Source organism: Pseudochaenichthys georgianus, chromosome 24 (genome assembly GCF_902827115.2).
Source record: "Pseudochaenichthys georgianus chromosome 24, fPseGeo1.2, whole genome shotgun sequence".
Lineage (NCBI taxonomy): Eukaryota > Metazoa > Chordata > Actinopteri > Perciformes > Channichthyidae > Pseudochaenichthys > Pseudochaenichthys georgianus.
In genome coordinates, this window is record NC_047526.1 from 8,237,577 (window position 1) to 8,257,982 (window position 20,406).

General features: G+C 40.8%; 1 protein-coding gene across 1 annotated transcript in view; it reads right to left on the reverse strand.

The window, feature by feature from the left end:
* The window catches only part of disp1 (dispatched homolog 1 (Drosophila)), a 113,888-nt gene that overhangs the window by 73,606 nt on the left and 19,876 nt on the right, over nucleotides 1-20,406 (reverse strand). Inside the window, 1 exon segment of the mRNA XM_034076069.1 lies at nucleotides 8,295-8,358. The gene's annotated coding sequence lies outside the window, so the exon portion shown is untranslated.

Sequence of the window (20,406 nt, forward strand, 5' to 3'; positions counted from 1 at the left end):
ATATTTGGGAAAGTTTAGAGTATAGGATTTTTCCTGAGCAAAGGCTATATATTCTTGAATGTAGAAGGAGAACTGGATGCATCTTTGGAGGAGGGGCAATGTTCATTCATATAATTGTCCATGAATCCAAGTGGCCTCATTCATAAAAAACTCAGATTATCCGGGTATCTGGGCCCATGAAGCATTTTTAAACTTTTAGACCCTAATGATTTAAATAATGGCTATAAAAGTGTTCATAATGGGTTGTTTATTTAGCTAAAAACAAAGTTATACGCTGATATACAAACGTCTCTTTCTCAATGTAAGTCAATTGGAGTCTTTTTGGGCCAAAATGGGAAGTTAATTTGGATTTTTGTTTTATATTCGCTGATTTAAACACAGCTTTTACCAAAAGTTGCTGGATCCATTGACATGACTGACTTGGAAGTTGTAGTACCACTGTTTGGCCACATTTGCTTCAAAGTAGGGATGTCCCGATCACCTTTTTTTGCTCCCGATCCGATTCCGATCATTTGATTTTGACAATCTGCCGATACCGATTTTTCCCGATCCGATCTTTATGCAATGCATTAAGAGAGAAAAAAGGTAACAGATAACGGCTGGTCATCCAACGCGATGAATTCAGCTATCTTGGCTGTTATCTGTTCTTGGGCAGTTTCTCTTTCCTTTTGAAAGTCTCTGAAAGTGTCGGTTGTTTCAGTGCCGTTACCTGAGTGGCCGCTGTGTACTCGCCGTGTTGTTGTTGGTGTTTGTTTCTCAGGTAGCGTATTAGATTGGTCGTGTTGAACGTAGCTCTGTTCTTTCCACCACGCGGAACCTCTGCCTTGCAAACATTGCATCTGGCTGTTACACTGCCTTCGCTTTCAATTTTATAATACTTCCAAAGTCCTGACATTTTCTCTGTCCCGACTCCCGAGTCACCAGCTGAACGTAGCCTCTCGTTAGCTTACTGCTACTATTAGACACTGCGCCCACTCTGTTGCCAGATTTCAGAGAAATAAGCAACCAGGTTTATGAAAACAAGCCCAAAGAAAGCAACACATACATGATGTTGTGTAATTTTAAACCAAAACTAAGTACTCAGGATGACTTTAAGACGTGAACATGGTCATTTTTGTTTTGTAACATTAAATAATAATAAAAATAAATAAAAAAAATTTAAAAAAAATCCCGATCCCCGATTTTTTTCTCCCGATCCCCGATCTTTTTGAAATCACGTGATCGACTCCGATCCCCGATCACGTGATCGGATCGGGACATCTCTACTTCAAAAGCCAGCGCACTTAATTGCAACATTTTGTCAGGTGTTAAACTGTTTATTTTACCAAGTCAGAAAAAATAAAAGCAAGCCAAAGCAGATGAGCACTGTTATATAACCGTTACAGTTATAGCCCAGACAATAACGGATTTTCGTTTACATAATAATTCATCCTTTTCTATCGATTTTTCTATTTGCTGTTGTAATTTATTGTCTTCTGTTTGCGATTGTAGTAATGTGTTATTTATTATTTGCATGTACAGCACTTTGGCTCGAGCAAAAATCTTTTTAAAATGTGCTATATAAATAAAACTTGATTTGATTTGATCCTTGGCATATATCTTTGGCATTTTTGTTCTGCAAATGTTTTTTACATATCAGCTAATATAAGTACTGATACTGATATAATCGTAATAAAATAACATTGGAAACATTGCACACTGTCTGAACACCGACTTAGTTTAAACTAGTTGTAACCCACAGAGACACATGTTAATGTTTAGCAGTTCTGACTCAAAATGTCTTATCTTGCAATGTTAGCAAAAAATAAAATCTCGTAATTTTCGACCTTCCTTGGACAATGCCAAACTCTTCCACTTAAGTTTCATAAAATTCAAAAAAAGTAATGGCTAGAACCAATGATGATCATACTGTAGGATTAGACCAGCTCACTGAGTTTTGGTTACTCATGAAGAGGCAATTAACATCTAATAGAGTAAAGTTAATCATTCTATTTACAGAGATATTTATCTTTAACTCTTTTACTACCTCACATGACATCATGCAACCGCCACAATGTTATTCACTGAAATTTGTATCTACTTAATTATGACCACAGTTTTCTTTGGAAAATAATGACACTCAAAGCAAGGCGAGAACACATGCAGAGGAAAAGCTGATTTAAATGTAGTCAAAACATAGCCAAAAACTGCTAAGCACCACACCAACAACAATTGTATAATTAACTATTATTAATTGCAGATTTATGACCTGGCTTAAACAGAAAGCTCTAGACTTAGGTCCCAGTGTACTTCATTCAAGGCTTGGAAAGGTTTTGAAAGGCCGGGCCGCTGAAGCCTCTAGTCCAACAGAATCAACACCAGACGCTGTCAACCATACAAAGATACAAAGCAGCCACAGCTGCTCCTATCTAGCTGATTTCCTAATTCCCCCATGATTATACGCACAAACACACAATACTAAATCCAGGCACGCACACATTACACAGTCAATCTTTTACACATGTGCATGACAACATGCTCAGGTAGCGAATTTGAGGCAGGGATTAAGTCCAATTTCCAGTCAATACAATTGTTACGTGATGTTTATTCTTTTTCCAACGATGAAATGATTGTAAACAACAACAGCTTAACCTCTTTTCTTTCCATGTGGCTTACCCTGATAAAAAAATATATGCCTTTCCGGCCCAATCCAAACTCCTACTGTCTATCATTAAATACCTTTTTACCAGTAGCTTAAAGCTGCCTTCAAATAAAATAAACAACTACTCAAAATAACTTAAAGACTACTGTAACTAAGGTTGTCAACGTTAACGCCATTAATATCGAACCCCTAACGTTAAAAAAAAAAAATGCAATCTGATGATATTACGAAGTTTGACCCGAACTTCCTCCCATAATTCCAGTGCAGATTTATAATAACAATTGCATAGCAGTGAAAAGACAGAGAAAGTGGAGGAATCGGCACACGCTAGATGTACTGTGCTGACCACAGACCTCTGGACCTCAGTTAGAACCATCACTACCTCTGTGGAACAGCAAATGCACTCGTTCGCTTCACGTGTGGTGAAGACTGAGAAAAGGCATTTCGCCTAGACAAAAGAATGACATTAAATAATGATCTAATATGCACAAAACGACGGATAACTCCAACCAACTGGAACGAAACATATTCAAATAAACCACACACACACACACACACACACACACACACACACACACACACACACACACACACACACACACACACACACACACACACACACACACACACACACACACACACACACACACACACACACACACACACACACACACACACACACACACACACACACACACACACACACACACACACACACACACACACACTAACAAGGCAGCCAATGTGCAGGAATGAGGAGGAAAGACAGACTGGCGTCCAACTTGAACCTGTGGAGCCTCTGAACAGAAAGAGTTGTTGGCTGACTGACACGGTCCTGAAAGCCTTTCAGCAGGTCAGGTCAGAGCAGGCCAGACAGACTGAGTGAGTGAGTGAGTGAGTGTGAGAGAGAAATGTGTCCTGTGTGTGTGATTACTTGTGCATGCAAGGCTGCACAGTTCAGATCTATGCTTCAACGTGAAGTCAGTGTTGGAAGAGGTAAAGACACACTCCGCTGTTGATACTTTTTGGTTTTCTTGGTGGGGATCATTTGTGAACACTCATACACGGCTATAACCACAGATTCTCCAGGAAGCATGTTTTGACAGTAAAATGACCCTTAATCCACACATCTGAATAGTCAGAATTGCATGAAACACATCATTATTCAAATGCAGTTGAGAGGTTGATGTTTTCCTGATACAAGCTACTCCTTCCTGGAGTGTGAGTCCAAGCCTAAGGGTCTTTGAGGGCGCTGTGAGCTGTGAGATGTAGGCCGTGGGTAAACACCTTCAGCTCGCTCGCTGACCCAGTTGTAGCGAGGTGAAGAACAAGCATCCTCACCTTTTACCCGGGGCGTGTCTGGACTCGCCAGACAGAGGCACGGAGGGAAAGAAGAGGGCCAGGAAAGGCAGCTTAATTGCTCGGTTTTGAACTCTCTTACATGTTTTCCTTATTCGGCTGCATGTGAATAAGGAACAGTGGAACAGTGATGAAAGGATACATTAGTTAAAGGTCCCATGTCATGCTTTTCCGGTTATTACCCGTCCCCTTGTGTGTTATGAAGGTTTTTATGCATGTAAACGGTGTGCAGAGTCAAAACCCTGAAAGTACACCCTGTAGCGAGTAAAACTCTCACACAGAAAATACCTCCCCAAAACGCCTCGTGTTACTGTCCATTGATTACTTCCTGGGTACTGTGACGTAGTGTTGTCACGATACCAACATTTTGGTTTCGATACCGATACCAAGTCAAGAATTGCGATTCCGATTCTTTTTCGATACTTTTCTTAAAAAAAGGGAAACAGTCTTAAATATAATCAGGGATGCAAACTCATCAGGTATGAAAAAGGTGACAAGGATCCGAGCCCCACGGAATATCGGCTTTAAAATTAGGAATAACAGATGATTTTAGCAGTCAGAACAACTAAAGCAGCAGTGTTACTAAGAACAGAAACGCCAAAGAGTCACATCTAATATAAATATATATAAAAGCATTTATTTTAATTGTGTAGCAGTGAGTTTAACATTTTGGCAGCACTGTTGAGCATTTTGAAAATGTATTTTCATGCCTCTGTGCAAGGCTTAGTCTTAATTCTATCTTTATAGTCACTGGTGTAAAGTAACTAAGTTCATAAACTCAAGTACTATACTTGGGTACAATTTTTAGATACTTGTACTTTATTTAAGTATTTCAATGTTTCTTTTGCTACTTTGTACTTCTAATCCACTACAGTTCAGAGGTACATGGTGTACTTCTCCTCCACTACATGTATTAATCCCTTTAGTTACTTCACAGATGTGGAGGAATGATGTGAAATATAATCAGGTGTTGAATCAGACTTTAGTTCCACCTGGAGTAAATCCACCAGCTACCCTGCAGAATACAAAGTCATTCAAACTAGCTGCACCTTCACCAGCTTTGAGAACACTTTCATGATCAATCATTATAAAACATATCATATATATTATTCTGAAATGGACCAATCTGCACAACGACTACTTTTACTGTCGCTACTTTAATACTTTTACTTGAGGAACATTTTGAATGCAGTACTTTTACAGTAACAGAGTATTCCTACACTCTGGTGCTTCTAGTACAAGACCTGAGCACTTCTACTTTTACTGTCGCTACTATATTTTGATGATAATACTTTTGTACTTTTATTTGAGGAACATTTTGATTGCAGGATTGTTCCTACATTCTGGTACTTCTACTTTAACTCAAGTACAAGACCTGGGTACTTCTACTTTTACTCAAGTACAAGATATATACTTATACCACCTCCGTTTATAGACTATGAAAAAAACTAATAGAAAACGAAGGATAAAGCTAACGTTAGCAGATAGTGATGCTAGTTTGCTAGTTAAGTTTGCTCAACGATAATATTGCGACAGAAAAACTTTTCAGTGCACATCACGCTCTGCCGCTCCGACAGGGAGCTCTGCTCTGAACACCTGAACAGCCCGTTCACAGACTTCTGGCGTCTTTTTTGTCAACAAGCCGAGGCGCAGCGGCAGTTGCACTCCCACTTGCAGCCATGCTTCTTGTTTTCTCATATGCTCTGGCAGATAACGCGTGGCCGCGTGCACGAGAGAGGGGAGGGACTTAGGCTGCAGTCGAATAGTCCAAAGATCAGCTCCTAAATTCTAACCATAGACTGTATATATAAAGGTTCTAACCCTATGGTCTATTCCTTGACCTCTGAGTGAAACGTCACGGGGTTAAGGGATAGTGGACAGGAGAATTCAAAAGGACTTAGGAGAAGAGACTGCGGTACTTTAGAGAATCCGAATGCACTTTCACTATCCGACGTGTTTATGATGCGCCAGCGGACTTCATGAATGTGCGTCTGCTGCTGTGGGGGAACTATGGAAACTACAGTTTTCTATAGCGGACTACAACATGGATGTTTAATAAGAACGAGGGACTACTGTAAACTCATCTAGAGACTCTGCTCCGTGCTCTGATGCTGTTGCTTTGCTTTATGAACGTGGACAACAGAGAAACATATTCTTCATGACCAAAGTTGGAATTGAAATAAAAAAGGAAAGTGAAACTTATGCTCGTCACCCTCTCCCTCCGGTCCACATTAATACCAATGATCCCAATACGTATGATTGTATGAACTAAAGATCTTAAAATCAATACAAATGTATTTATTATAAACGTTAGTCCTTAATATCTATCAGTGTGTATATCACCATTCAAACATCTTTTAAAAGTTGAACAAACCCCACACAGCTCAGTAAAGACTGTGAAATGTTGACTTTATTTGATCATTTCAGTAAAAACTAACGTTCATATTTCTCTTTTTGATTATAATACTGATGAACGTTCAAAACAAAGCACTTTGGCAACTTACCACCTATGTTTTAACATTTTTAATAAGCACCGTAACTTTCATGATATCATTTATCGGTCATAATCGGTTGTTTCCGTGAACGGCTGACTGTTGAGTGACGGCAAATGCTGCGGCTGCAAGGCATTGTGGGGCAGCATTTGTCAGTCCAGTGGTTCCTAAGCTAAAGGAGGTTATAAAGGAAGTTTGAAACCTCCTTTCCTATCATTCTCATCATTCTAGAGAATTCGAACGGCACTTATCATGGCTGCCACTGAGGGACTTCCGGGTAATTTCACTCCTTTAGGGAGGTTCCTAAGCTAAATGGACTATTCGACTTCAGCCTTGGAGCGTGCTTGAGAGGAGCGGGACTGCAGGCACGGCTGCAGTGCAGGGAGTGGAAGCAGAGCGCTGAACACACACGGCTCTTATTAAAACGGCGCTTTTTCACGGGAGTACTTTCCCCCGTCATTCTTAAAGTACCGATACTAATTAAACGGAGGAATCGTACCGTTTTTAACGGCAGGGTATCGCGGTACCTTTCAAGTATCGGTACACCGTGCAACACTACTGTGACGTAGGAATGGCCAGTAGCCGCGCCCAGAGCTATGACGCGATACGGTCATGCGGTACCCGGAACCAAATGGACCAATCCGCGGAGCCGTTACGTTAAGCCCCCGCAGATTGGTCCAAATTGACCAATCCACGGACTTCCTCACACACACACTCAGTGCATGCAGCTCTGCTGATCTCTCCTCCCTGGCTGCAGGCTGATAACAGACAGTTGGGATCGCGGCGAAATTCTCTCTGCAGACCCATTTTCACAGCGTTTATCAGCCTTTTTCTTACTCAATATCAAGTCACACTTATTGTTTTTACTTCGGCTGTGACTTTGTGTGTGCTCAGGGTGAGTTTGGCTGTGTCTCGCTGTCGCTAAACAAGGAAACCACAACTCCACGGAGCTTAGCGCGATTCACAATGTCCTGACCAATCAGAGCACACTGTGCTCACAGGGAGGGAGGGGGCTGGAGCTATTGGAGCTACAACGAGCCGTTAAAGGCAGAGAGTGAAATTCAGTGAATACACGTAGTTTACAGAGATGCTGTTTGAGAAACCAATGTGAGTTTGGAAAATGTATATAAATCTACTCTAGTAGACCTCAACAATGGAATTATGGTCAGTGCAAATGGCCATGACATGGGACCTTTAAGTTACTGAACAGTACTGAGCCAAGGGAAGGATGATTTTATGTTGGCTTTGTGATACGGACTCTATTGAAGCAGCAACACCAAAATGAGGATCTGAAAAAATATAAAAATACTATATATTGTGTTGAAATTGCAATTGTAAGAAATGAGAGGCCCTGATTTAGCCTATTTGGAATGAGCACCATTTAATGGCTGTTACTAAATACCTTGTAAACGATACAAATGATCATGTTTGGGTTAAAATAAGTATGTGTTTATTTAACTGAAATGATGCACGATGTCCAGATGCAGCTCCTGTGTATTGATATTCTGATTTCTGTGTTCGTAGATAGATTGACAACATGTAGTGCCTCCTATTTTCATTGTGTTACCTGTTATGGGTTGGCTGTATGTGGTCATGTTTTATAGGATCTTGCAGTGTTGTTAACTTGTAGAGTAATATAGGCATATTTTCCGACCAACGTAACAATGTAAGAACGGAGCATAGAAAAAGCCAGAGTCAATCGTGACTGTTGTAGACGTGGGTTATGCATACACGTACTTTTAAAAGAGGAACAGATAGAGTAAGATGTGCACCAAGAGACCGGACAGTGACATGTGTCTTACCTGTAGGGTGACAAAGGACCATGCTCTGCATCTATTCAGAAACTCCTCACAGAAACAAGTTAACCTGTTGAGACACAAAGACAATATTTATTTGTCACATTGTCTTTTTTTCAGGGTACATTAGACTGAGACTTTCTACTACTGAAAACAAGTATTTGACTGGAGTTCAAATCAGCTGCCTAGAAGCAATTATTAGAAAGCAAGACTTCTATAATGGGTACATTTGTCTTTTAAAAAAATAGGAAAATAATATTAAGAATGTTCCATGAAAATGGCAACAAGCAATGAAAATGTTCCAGCTACAGACACTACCCTGTAAAACAAGCAATGGAAGAAAAAATGGTTTTAATTGGTAGAGAAAGGATTAGAAAGACTGAGAATGTGTTCATAAGCAGCTCATAGGGACCTCCAGGTGACCTCAGTGATGTGGCGGCAATGCACCAATAAAAAGGACACAAACATAAATACACACATTTGTACAAAACCTGCAATTATTTTTCCTCTACCCCTCTCTTTAAATACACTGACCCTCCAGCTAAAAGGCCACACCCTCCAGCTAAAAGGCCACACCCTCCAGCTAAAAGGCCACACCCTCCAGCTAAAAGGCCACACCACTGCCGGTTCCCCTCGGTCCGTCTATAAGGTCTGAGGAGGTCACTCAGAGGTGATGATTACACACAGTGACAGAACAAGACGTGTTGCAGGAGAGGGCTAAACGTGATGATTTGACAGGCTTGAAGAAAAAGGAGATGTTTGATAAGAGCTGAAAGAACTAGACTATATCCTCCTGCCAGCGACGCCAGGCCAGGAAGGTACATGTAGCCTAATAACAAGGTTATGATATGTCCTTGAGTATTTTAAACGGCTCTACAGAACAGAAGGCCATTCAAAGCCAACATATGGTCCACATCACCAATTACCAAGGTGTGCGTCGATAGGGAGAAGATGAAGAGAGTGGTAGCCACAGAGAGAGTTTAAATATGGACAGATGAGGAGGGACTTCTGACCAATTTAGGGTAATGACCTCAGGTCAGAGGGACCTGGTTCACTTTACATAATGGCTCAAAGTTCTTCACCAGCCTCCTTGTCTGAAACAGTGGAAGTGTAGACAAATACATTCTTCAAATTGTATTGTTTGTATATTTACACATGCTTTTGAGAGCCTGGGGGGGGAAATGAACTGCTCAAATCCTCAAATGGTTGCTCCGAAAAAGTAGTATGTAAAATAAACAAAAATGACTTTTTAATCAAAACCATGTCCCATGTTTCTGACTTTCGGTCTCATGCATAAATAAATCTGATTTGTTAACACTTCTGCATACACACCAATGTAAAAGAAATCTATTCAAGAGCAAACAGTAAAGATTACTTTTAAAATAACCCTTGCCTTATCCATTGTTTAGCAAACATCCCTGTCTTAAGAGACGGTTGTGTGTTTTTCTTAACCCTCCTATTGTCTTCGTTTCCCCCCCCACTTACTTTGGTGTTCGCGCTCAAATTTGACCGGTCCCGTTTTAACTGCTATTACCTTAAAAGGTGGGGTAGGTAATGTTGGAGAAACCAGCTCGAGTGCGCTAGAATTTGAAAATACACAACCGGAATAAATCTGCCACTTCCTTACAGAGCCCCTCCTCCAACACACACACGAACGCGCACATGACCAATGAGGGCACGAGATAAGTTTGTGCCCCGATGGAAGGCTGACAGGCAGGAAGGCCATCCAGTTATCTGACCCGGGCCGGCTCAGATGATTGGTCGTGCTTTTAACAGTACCACGGCTTCCACAGATGGTGTGTGTGTGTGTGTGTGTGTGTGTGTGTGTGTGTGTGTGTGTGTGTGTGTGTGTGTGTGTGTGTGTGTGTGTGTGTGTGTGTGTGTGTGTGTGTGTGTGTGTGTGTGTGTGTCATCTGATCCGGATGGTTACTAATTCCTTTTCTTTATGGCGGTCTTGACCGGAACACCATGGGTGTTACAAAGTTGACTAAATCATCCAAAATGCAATGACAGTGGTGATCAGCAATTGTATATGTTCAAATGTCTACTGTGAAGGATATCATGAAGCCTTAATGCTATTGAATGTAAAACAAAAAAGTTATGTTTGATGAAAGTAGTAAATCGGTCAGATTTGACCCGAAGGCAACAGGAGGGTTAAGGAACAAATGGTTTCTTACAGTAGAAAAACAAAATGAAGATATGTCGATTTGTCATAAATAGGATAGAATACTTGTGATAAAGTGCAGCCAATAGTAGACAGTGAAAAGCCATTAGGACGGGAAGATGACGGAAAAGTATTAAGTATGAAATTAAATTAACTTTTGTTTGTAGTTCAGAATAAAAAGTGCTATTATGGATTCTTTAATTTGTCATTGTTCCTCCAACTTTTGGTTTGACCTCTCCTGGTCAATTGGTTGCAACTAATTATTGGTTTTATTCTTAGTTAGGTTAGGGTTAGGTCATTTTTATGCTTTTTTTTAATGTTGAATAACCCAAGGAACTTAAAGGCGTATTTATGGTAAAAGTAACATTTTAAATGAGGCTTATGAATAATCCTTTGTGGACAAACTGATCTCAGATCCGCGGATAAAATGATCGATTAGTCGACAGATTTGCATCATGGTACAGACGGTTAAGTATGTCTTCTCATCAGCCCTGCTACAAGCATGAGGGAACAGTGTGTTAGTGGAGAGACCCAGGACTCCCTCCAGATTTAGTCCCAGGAAGACCCCGATTGACCCTAATTAATTCGCACACAACCATCTCACAGACAATTCCCATCTACCCCAGGTCGCTGGTAGGCCCATTCCAAGCATGCATGCACCAATTAATCCAATGGCTCGAGTCACAGTCTGATCTCATTTCCAAAAAAGTCAATCAAATACTGGGAATTCAAGACCAGATTTTACCTACAGAACAACTTCTAAGTGTTATGTTAGACAACGCTTTGTAGAGGCACTGTCCCAGGAATTGGGCTGATACTCATTGGTTTCACAATAATAGCTTTAATCTAAAAAAAAGCTACTCCCCAAATTCCTACCTTTCCACGACTCTGAAAAAGCTCATTTTGAGCCTGTGAGGACACAAACAATCTGTTGATTCAGTGGCAGAATCCTTTTCCCTAAGCCGCTATTTGCTTTAGCGGCGATGACACAAGGGGAGGAATTTGAGCAATGCCTGAGTATCGTAGACTCATTTCCTCAGCGCGAGAGCCATCTCCAGACAGACGAGACTGCAGTGAAGTCTGGTGTATTCCTGCGCCTCTGGCTCCAGGTCAGCCAGTGTCCTGCAGACAAGTTCTAGACCCGTATTTCGATACAAAGATACACACTAGTTATTCTTAAAAGGTAGCAAACATGTAATGGCTTGAAGCATTCCGGCATGGGAATCAATCAGTCCTGAAACTTTATTTTCCGATGAACTCAAAGACCAAACATAGACGAAATCCCCATCTCTCATCACTTGTTTGTTTTGTCTGACTAACGAAATACAATCATTGACTATCAATGTGATAAATTCAAGAGGAACTATTTTTGAGCACTCAGTAATCCCCGCTCTTTGATAATTTTCAAAGATTATTTTGTGTTATACTTCAAAAGAAATGACTGCCTGTCTATAGGATTCCAAAGAGCTTACTGTCTCATTCTACACAAATGGAAGTCTCTCCCAATTGTAAGGGATCAAAGTAGCCTCCTAACTGCGCCGCTTTCAAGTAGAAAATGAAAAGCGTGAAAAGCCAGAGCACACTCTCTTTCCGACTGGATCAACTCAAACTCGCAGCCTTGAGGAAACTTTGCGTGTTCAATAGGGGATCAATGCCAAGAATTATTGTGGCGATTTCCATTAATGCTCAGTCTCTCTTTCTGTCTAAGCCCTCCCTGATATTTTCCATTGGTAGGTAGGTCACTAATAAGTCATGACTGTACATGCTAGTAATAAACTGTGTCGTTTCAACACACTGTAGGATGCCCTTTTTATACAAGGGCTCTAAAGTCAATGAAAATATAAATGAAATGGGCTTTGCAAGCTTAGCAAATGTTGTGCGTCATGGATGCCAGCCAAGAATCTTCTACCCGACACTTTTGTCTTTTTTCAGCTGTTAGATTTAATGCCAGATATGTAAATGGCTTCCGAAAGTCACACAGGAGCGCATATGGGACAAAATGGCTGTATCAAATGACATAGGGATATCAACACGGGAGATCTCCAGTGATGAAAGAGGTGGTGAATGGGGAGGAAGTCGGGAAGGCAACAGCAAGGCTAAAACAGGATATGGAATTATGGACTGAACAAATTAAATGATTAGAGGATGAGGTAGTTGGGGTTAAAAGGGATGACTGAACCTCGGAATCAAGTCAGCCATTAGTTTTAATCCCATTACAAACTGTAACAGCCGCCTGACTGAACCTACCTTTTCAAGGCTTTCACAAAACGTTGTCCTGTTAGCGGTAAATGGGTTTGTCGAGCCACATGCGCAGGCAAGTACCCATCCACCCACATCCACACCTGTCACCTCGTTCTTTTGTGGGTGGATCATTCACTTCAGTGCTGCTCAAATATCTTACCCAGAGAAAAAGAGAAATATGTTTGTAGAAGCAGCGTTTCAGAGATCACAAAAGAGCTGGAAATTGGGTGGTAGGCCTTAAAGATTTGACTACAATGGAATCGCCTTGAGGGCTTAGTCACACGGAAATGAGTCATCTGATGTTATGAATACATGATTAATGATTTGCAAAGTTAACTCTAAAGCTTCTCATCCAAATCAGCTGCATGTTCTCAAGGATCCTATAGAATATGTAATGCCTTCGACACCTGAGGAGAATTGGTCAAGGATATTTCCCTTTTGTTTATATTTCTGGTTTTCCTGTGAGATGACAAATGGGCATCGGAGCGGGCCGGAGCACACAACACGGCAGCCCTGCAGCTGCTCCTGTGTGCCTTAGCACTGTCACTGTTTGTGTTCCCAGGAGGAGCGGACAAAGCGCTTCCAGGTCGTCCGCTAACCTGCCTGCTCATTTCCAAAGGTCATCCTGCTGGGACACAGAGCTGACCTCTCATGCCAAAGGTCACTTTGTGAGGAGGAGAATGGGGAAGAGAGGGGGGGATAGGGAGAGGAGTGAGGAAGGTGAGTGAGAGTTAAGAACAAATCACCCCTGATTTTAAATGTAACCTCATCATCCATTATAGGATTTCCCTTGCATTCTCTAGCCCTAACCCTGCTTCCTTGAGGCAAAAATCAGCAAGTAAACCAATTCAGATCCTCCAAACAAGGCCCCTTAAAACCATTCTAATGTTTTTTTTCTTCTATCACTTTCTCCTATTTCCAGGTTCAGTGGCATTTGGCACAGGGCTGAATGCCTATAGATGGCATTGCTCAGCAAGCTCATTAGCTCTGGCCCGCTGTTGCGTTCACTCTAACCAGACCAAAGACGTGATAGGGTGGAAATTCAAAGAGGGTGGGAGGAAGGAGGGAATGCGAGGGGACAGATATGTTTCCTTGGATAAGGCAGAGCTTAATAATGACTTCCTGTATTTAGCCAGGAAAACAAAACAGAGAGGCACCCTGGAAGATGGTGCGAACACAAGCGCTTTCCAAGAGTGCTGTAACGCCTTCGATGCAGTGTAATCCATCTCTAACGTTACATATAGAAGACAGGAGTGTGACGGGTCAGGGTGTATGTTGGGGGGGTTACAACATCTGGATCTTGTAGTACGTGCCTCTGGAGGAATTGACAGTCTCTCAATTGAGCAACAACCCCCTCTCAGTCCATTCACGGTGCTCCTTTCCTCTTCTGTTTGTTTCCTCCTCTATCCTTTACCCCTGTCCTTCAGGACCATGTGAAAACTCCCAATTACCAGAACCACACGGTTGGACATAAACATGGAATATGCAAAACTAACGATGTCTTAACAAGGGCCATGCTGAAATGTGATTGAATGTGTCAGCAGGTCGTGAAAGGCCCCCTCACGATCAATGTAATTATGAAAGCTTTACGTGGAGGACTTTCCGGACTGGGGAGTGACCGGCGACAGGAGGAGGGGGCTGCCAGCATTATGTTCCACCAACAGAACCCCCTTTTCAACCCGACGTGAGGAGAACAAGCGAGGTCTTCCAGCTGCCTCCTATCAGAGGCGGTAACAGACGGGACGAAAGAGAGACGGGACGAAAGAAAAGAGGTTTGTAACACCTGCAGCAGGGTGCCAGCAAACATTCCTTGGTCCTCCGGCCCCTCGGTGATGCACTCTATAAATCCTTGTGATTAGCTACAGTAGCCACTTAAATTAAACTCCAAAGGGGAAGTTGTTGTGACCTCCAAGTTTTGGAAATGTGATTTGGGCCCAAGTGATTATTGCAAAAACAAAGCTAGTACTGTTGCTCTTTGGAAGGAGGAAGGGTGTGATGGAAATGTATGAGAAGAAGGTTTCCAACAATAAGTCGTAAAATAAGAAAATAAGTCCCTGTTATTATACTCTTATGTTAACTTTAACTAGTCTATTATCCTTTTTGTATTCTGGGAAAAGTTCACACCAAAACAAGACACAGATGTGCAGCCAATGTTTCCATACAGTGTACGTGAAAATTGCAAAGTTTGCCGAGTCTGCTTTTCATCCAAAATTCAAAAACGCACCGATCCATTTATTATGTTTTCAAAGCTTCTTCCCAAGGTCAGAATCTCCACACAAAAAAAGGGACACGAATAGAGGAGGTGTAGGCTATAAATCAGACTCAATTCTGTGTCACTGAAACATCCACAACATGCAGAGGTAATCACAACATCAACCTGAGCTAGTCAATAAATGAGAAGGTGTCTGACCGGAGACAAAAAACTCCACAAATCACGTCCATGAAATAAAGCAGCAGGCCTGATTATTGCAAAGTCTCCAGAGGTCTATAAAGCTGCGGGGCTCACAGAAGGGATGGTACAGCTCTGGTCCGGAGTATTGTTGACAGCTGACGTCGACCAGACCCAACTGCACTCTTTGACTCGTAAGTGCAACAGTATTTCTACATAACATTTTTTAGTCTTACGCATCCGACCCGTAAAACTTTGCAGCCAATCTTATTTGTTACAGTGTATCGTGCACCAGGTCCTTATTCAGAATTCTTATCAGAATTCTCTGAGTTTTTATCAACTTAGGTTCTTAAAACAGACAAAGTAATTATCGTAGGTGACTTTAATATTCATGTTGACGATGATAAAAAATAGCCTTACTGTTGCATTTAACTCTATATTAGATTCTGTTGGTTTCTGTCAGAGTGTAAATAAACCAACCCACTGCTATAATCACACTCTCGACCTTGTTCTGACTTATGGTATTGAAATTGAGCAACTATTAGTCGAACCGCATAATCCTGCTTTATCCGACCATTTCTTAGTAACTTTTGAAGTACTATTACGAGACTACAAAGCATTAGTCAAAAGCTCTTGCAGCAGAAACCTATCTGTTAGTGCTATAGCCACATTTAAGGAAGAGATTCCACCAATACTTAACTCGATAGCATGTCTGCATGTAGGGGAGGAAACTTATACAAAATGTACACCACCCCAAATTGATCATGTTGTTGATAGTGCTATAGATGCGCTGCGAATAAAATTAGACTCTGTTGCTCCTTTTAAAAAGAAGAAAATAAAACATAGATTAGCTCCATGGCATAATGCCGAAACCCGCTAAATAAAGCAAAAGTCTAGACAACTTGAAAGGATATGGCGTTCCACTAAACTTGAAGAATCTCGTTTAATTTGGCATATTACTCTCAATGAATATAAGAATGCACTGCGTAAAGCGAGAGCAGCCTACTACTCTTCATTAATAGATGAGAATAAGAATAATGCAAGATTTCTCTTCAGCACTGTAGCCAGGCCACAGCTCGATTGAGCCTTCTATTCCCATAGCACTCAGTAGTAATGATTTTATGTGCTTTTTTAACGATAAAATTGTTACTCTTAGAAACAAAATTAATGACCTCTTGCCTTTGACCAGTATAGTGTTATCAACAGCTCCCGGAAACGTAAGTTCTAATATTACACTAGATAGTAAACTAGAATGCTTTTCAGCCATAAACCTTGAACAATTACATTCAATGATTCTCTCTTCTAAACCATCAATGTGCATGTTAGACCCAATTCCAACTAAGCTGTTGAAGGAAGTTTTTCCATTAATTAGCACTTCTTTATTAAATATTATGAATATGTCTTTATTATCAGGCTATGTTCCACAATCATTCAAAGTAGCAGTGATAAAACCGCTTCTTAAAAAGCACAACCTCGATCCAGAGGTTTTAGCCAACTATAGACCTATTTCTAATCTTCCGTTCCTCTCAAAAATTCTTGAGAAAGCAGTCGCAAAACAGTTGTGTGATTACTTAAAAAACAATGATTTATTTGAAGATTTTCATTCTGGCTTTAGAACACATCATAGCACAGAGACAGCTCTGGTTAAAGTCACAAATGACATTTTAATAGCCTCAGACAAGGGACTTGTCTCTATTCTTGTTTTGCTCGATCTCAGTGCTGCATTTGATACTATCGATCATGATATCTTATTGCAAAGACTAGAGCACTTAGTTGGAATACAGGGAACTGCTTTAGGCTGGTTTAGGTCCTATCTATCTGAACGCTCTCAGTTTGTACGTGTTAACGATGAATCTTCCACGCAAACCAAAGTTAGCCATGGAGTGCCACAGGGCTCAGTGCTCGGACCTATTTTGTTCACATTATATATGCTTCCGTTAGGCAATATTATAAGGAATCATTCTGTAAACTTTCATTGTTATGCGGATGATACTCATCTATATTTATCAATCAAGCCTGATGAAATTAATCATCTAAATAAAATTCAAGACTGCCTTAAGGACTTAAAAACGTGGATGACCTTAAACTTTTTGATGTTAAACACCACCAAAACTGAAGTTATTGCACTTGGCCCGAATAATCTACGAAACAAATTATCTAAAGATATACCAACTATGGATGGCATTAATTTGGCCTCCAGTGAGACTGTAAGGAATCTTGGTGTTATATTTGATCAGGATTTATCCTTTAACGCCCACATAAAATCAATTTCAAGGACCGCCTACTTCCATCTACGTAACATTGCAAAAATCAGGCATATCTTGCCTCAAAACGATGCAGAGAAACTAGTCCATGCATTTGTTACTTCTAGGCTGGATTATTGTAACTCTTTATTATCAGGTAGTACCAAGAAGTCAGTCAAGTCGCTTCAGCTGATTCAAAATGCTGCAGCTCGTGTACTAACCAGAGTTAGGAAAAGGGACAACATTACTCCTGTTCTGGCTGCCTTACACTGGCTCCCTATAGAACACAGGATAGAATTTAAAATTCTTCTTCTCGCCTACAAAGCCGTAATGGGCAGGCGCCATCTTACCTTAAAGAACTCATTATACCCTACTGTCCTACTAGGGCATTGCGTTCCAAGAATGCAGGGTTGTTGGTTGTTCCTAGAGTCTCTAAAAGTACAATGGGAGCCAGAGCCTTTTCTTATCAAGCTCCACATTTGTGGAATCAGCTTCCAGTTTGTGTTCGGGCGGCAGACACCCTATCCGTTTTTAAGAGTGCGCTTAAGACCTTCCTTTTTGATAAAGCTTATAGTTAGAGCTGATTAGATTCAGCCCCTAGTTTTGCTGATATAGGCTTAGTTTGTCGGGGGACATCTTACTTCTTCCTTCTCTCTGTCTATACCTGTGTACTCTCATGTTCCGATTAACCCAGCTTCCCCAAATGTCTTTCTTTTTGGTGTCTATATACGCCGGGATCCAGAGTCATGGATGATCCTGCGGTCCTGTGTCCTGGATCGTGAGCCCTGGATCGCGAGTCGTGGCTGTGGTCCTGGATCATCGGTCCTGGATGGATATCCTCGTGGACTCATCTTCCTATTATACACACATGCATTTCCAAACATTTGGACTACCTATGTTGCAAATGTATTATCTTTTCAATTTACACACGGCATCTATTGCATGTCTGTCCGTCCTGGGAGAGGGATCCCTCCTCTGTTGCTCTCCCTGAGGTTTCTCCCATTTTTCCCTTTAAACTGTGGGTTTTCTTCGGAAGTTTTTCCTTTTACGATGTGAGGGTCTAAGGACAGAGGGTGTCGTATTGTCATACTGATATTCTGTACACACTGTGAAGATCACTGAGACAAATGTAACATTTGTGATATTGGGCTATATAAATAAACATTGATTGATTGATTGATCTGTCAGGGGGCTTACTCTCCAACATCAGCAACATAATACTAGGACTTCTAGGCTCTTGTAGAGAATCGTCTACAATCATTTGAATTCATATCCTTTTCCCTCTGATTACATACAGACTCGGTGATAGTTATGAAGCAGATTTCTCTGGATATTTCTACCTTAAGCCACAAACAATGATGGCTTTAAATGAGAAAGAAAGAAATATGCACCTAAATGGGACACATTTATAGATCAGACCAATAAGAGCTTCAACTGCAGGGTCTTCGAATTGTTACACTGTGTGTCAACATTTTGAATGGTTGGTATAATCCATGTTTATTTATAAAGTATTTATTTATGAGAGTTGACTGTGGAGTTAATGGAGATATCTGCGCCAAAGACATTGCACAATGGAAATAAGAACACCAAAAAGTAGATAAATGCAATCGTTTTTAGATTCAATTTAAAACTTGATATTTTAAGATAACTGGTACAACTTCAAACTACAGTATGGATTTATTAAGCTTATTCCTGACTTTTTTGTGAAAAACAATTCATTCATTCTTTGTTAATGAAAACATTGTACGTTTTAGCTTGAACACATATTACTACAGTAGTATATAATCAGAGATGGGGTCGTTACTGAAAAAGTAATATATTACATATTACTTTAAAAAAAAAAGGTAATATATTACTTTACGTCGTTACTCTCTACATAACGTTACTTTACTCGCAGGGCCGCCCCTCCCTACAGGCAGATCACGCAGACTGCGGAGGGTGCTTCATTTTGTGGAGGGAGCCTCATCTGAAGCTCAAATGCGGCGCACCTACAGTGTAAGCGCGCCGCAGTTTTCGCCGCTGCTCCACTAGCAGACAATATTATCTTCTTGCAGACTTATTGCCATTTGCTGGCAAATATGAATGAATATAAAATGAATTTCCATTAAAGATGTACCAATGGAGGTGTAAGAAAATTCTGAGTATCAATTGAAGTTTAGCTGTCAATTACTGTGAACTTGAAAATACATTTTGTCAGCACATTATTCATTTGTATTCATTGTATAAGTAGAAGCGTGGTTTGATGTAGAGCCATCAGAAAGAATAACAATCAGTATATCATGTCTGATCATCAAACCTCAACCCATTCTTTAAAGATGCAACACCTGCATACAACCCTAAGCCTAACCTGCAAGGAGAGAAACACATGTACCGCAACACAATTCATTCACACACAAACACATAGCGTGTCTTTCACACTGAATGTTGCCTTGACGGCCGGAGACTTCCTGTGGGAGGACTCAGGTCTGCTCTGGCAGCGAGGGGCCATCAGGAGTCCTTCAGGATGATGTACCAGTTTCATGCATTCATCTATGGGCTCTCGTGCTTTCAGGGGGATGTGGGTCTTTGTCTCTTAAGACAAACTAACTGGTCTTAAGTTACAAAAGACACGAGGCCTTTTCATATACAGTAGAACAGGATTGGTTGGATGATGTTTTGATTAAAAAACCTGTTTTGCTAACCTCTAAATCCAACAGAATTTGAAATCCACACCACACCCATTCAACCAGATGTGTGGATGCTTGATGATGCAAACGTTTGAGGTAGTTTGTTTGAAATAAGTGATCTCGAAAATGAGGTGCAAAATAAAAGGGCCAAACAATGCAACGTCTTTCCCTCTTCTTGTCAGATCTGTTCTAACAAAAATGTGAACACACTTTTTTTCATTTTTGGCAAAGTGAGATGGTCCATCCTATTTTGTCCTTTGAGAACCTACTGGAGCACAATACAACTTGTTTTGTAACTAAGAGGTTCATAACGGTTACAACACTAAGATAAATGAAGAGAACTAACACGTTTGATAGAAGTCAACAACCAATAAAGGAAGACAAAGACTACTTTACAAGTTAAAGAACTAAGTTA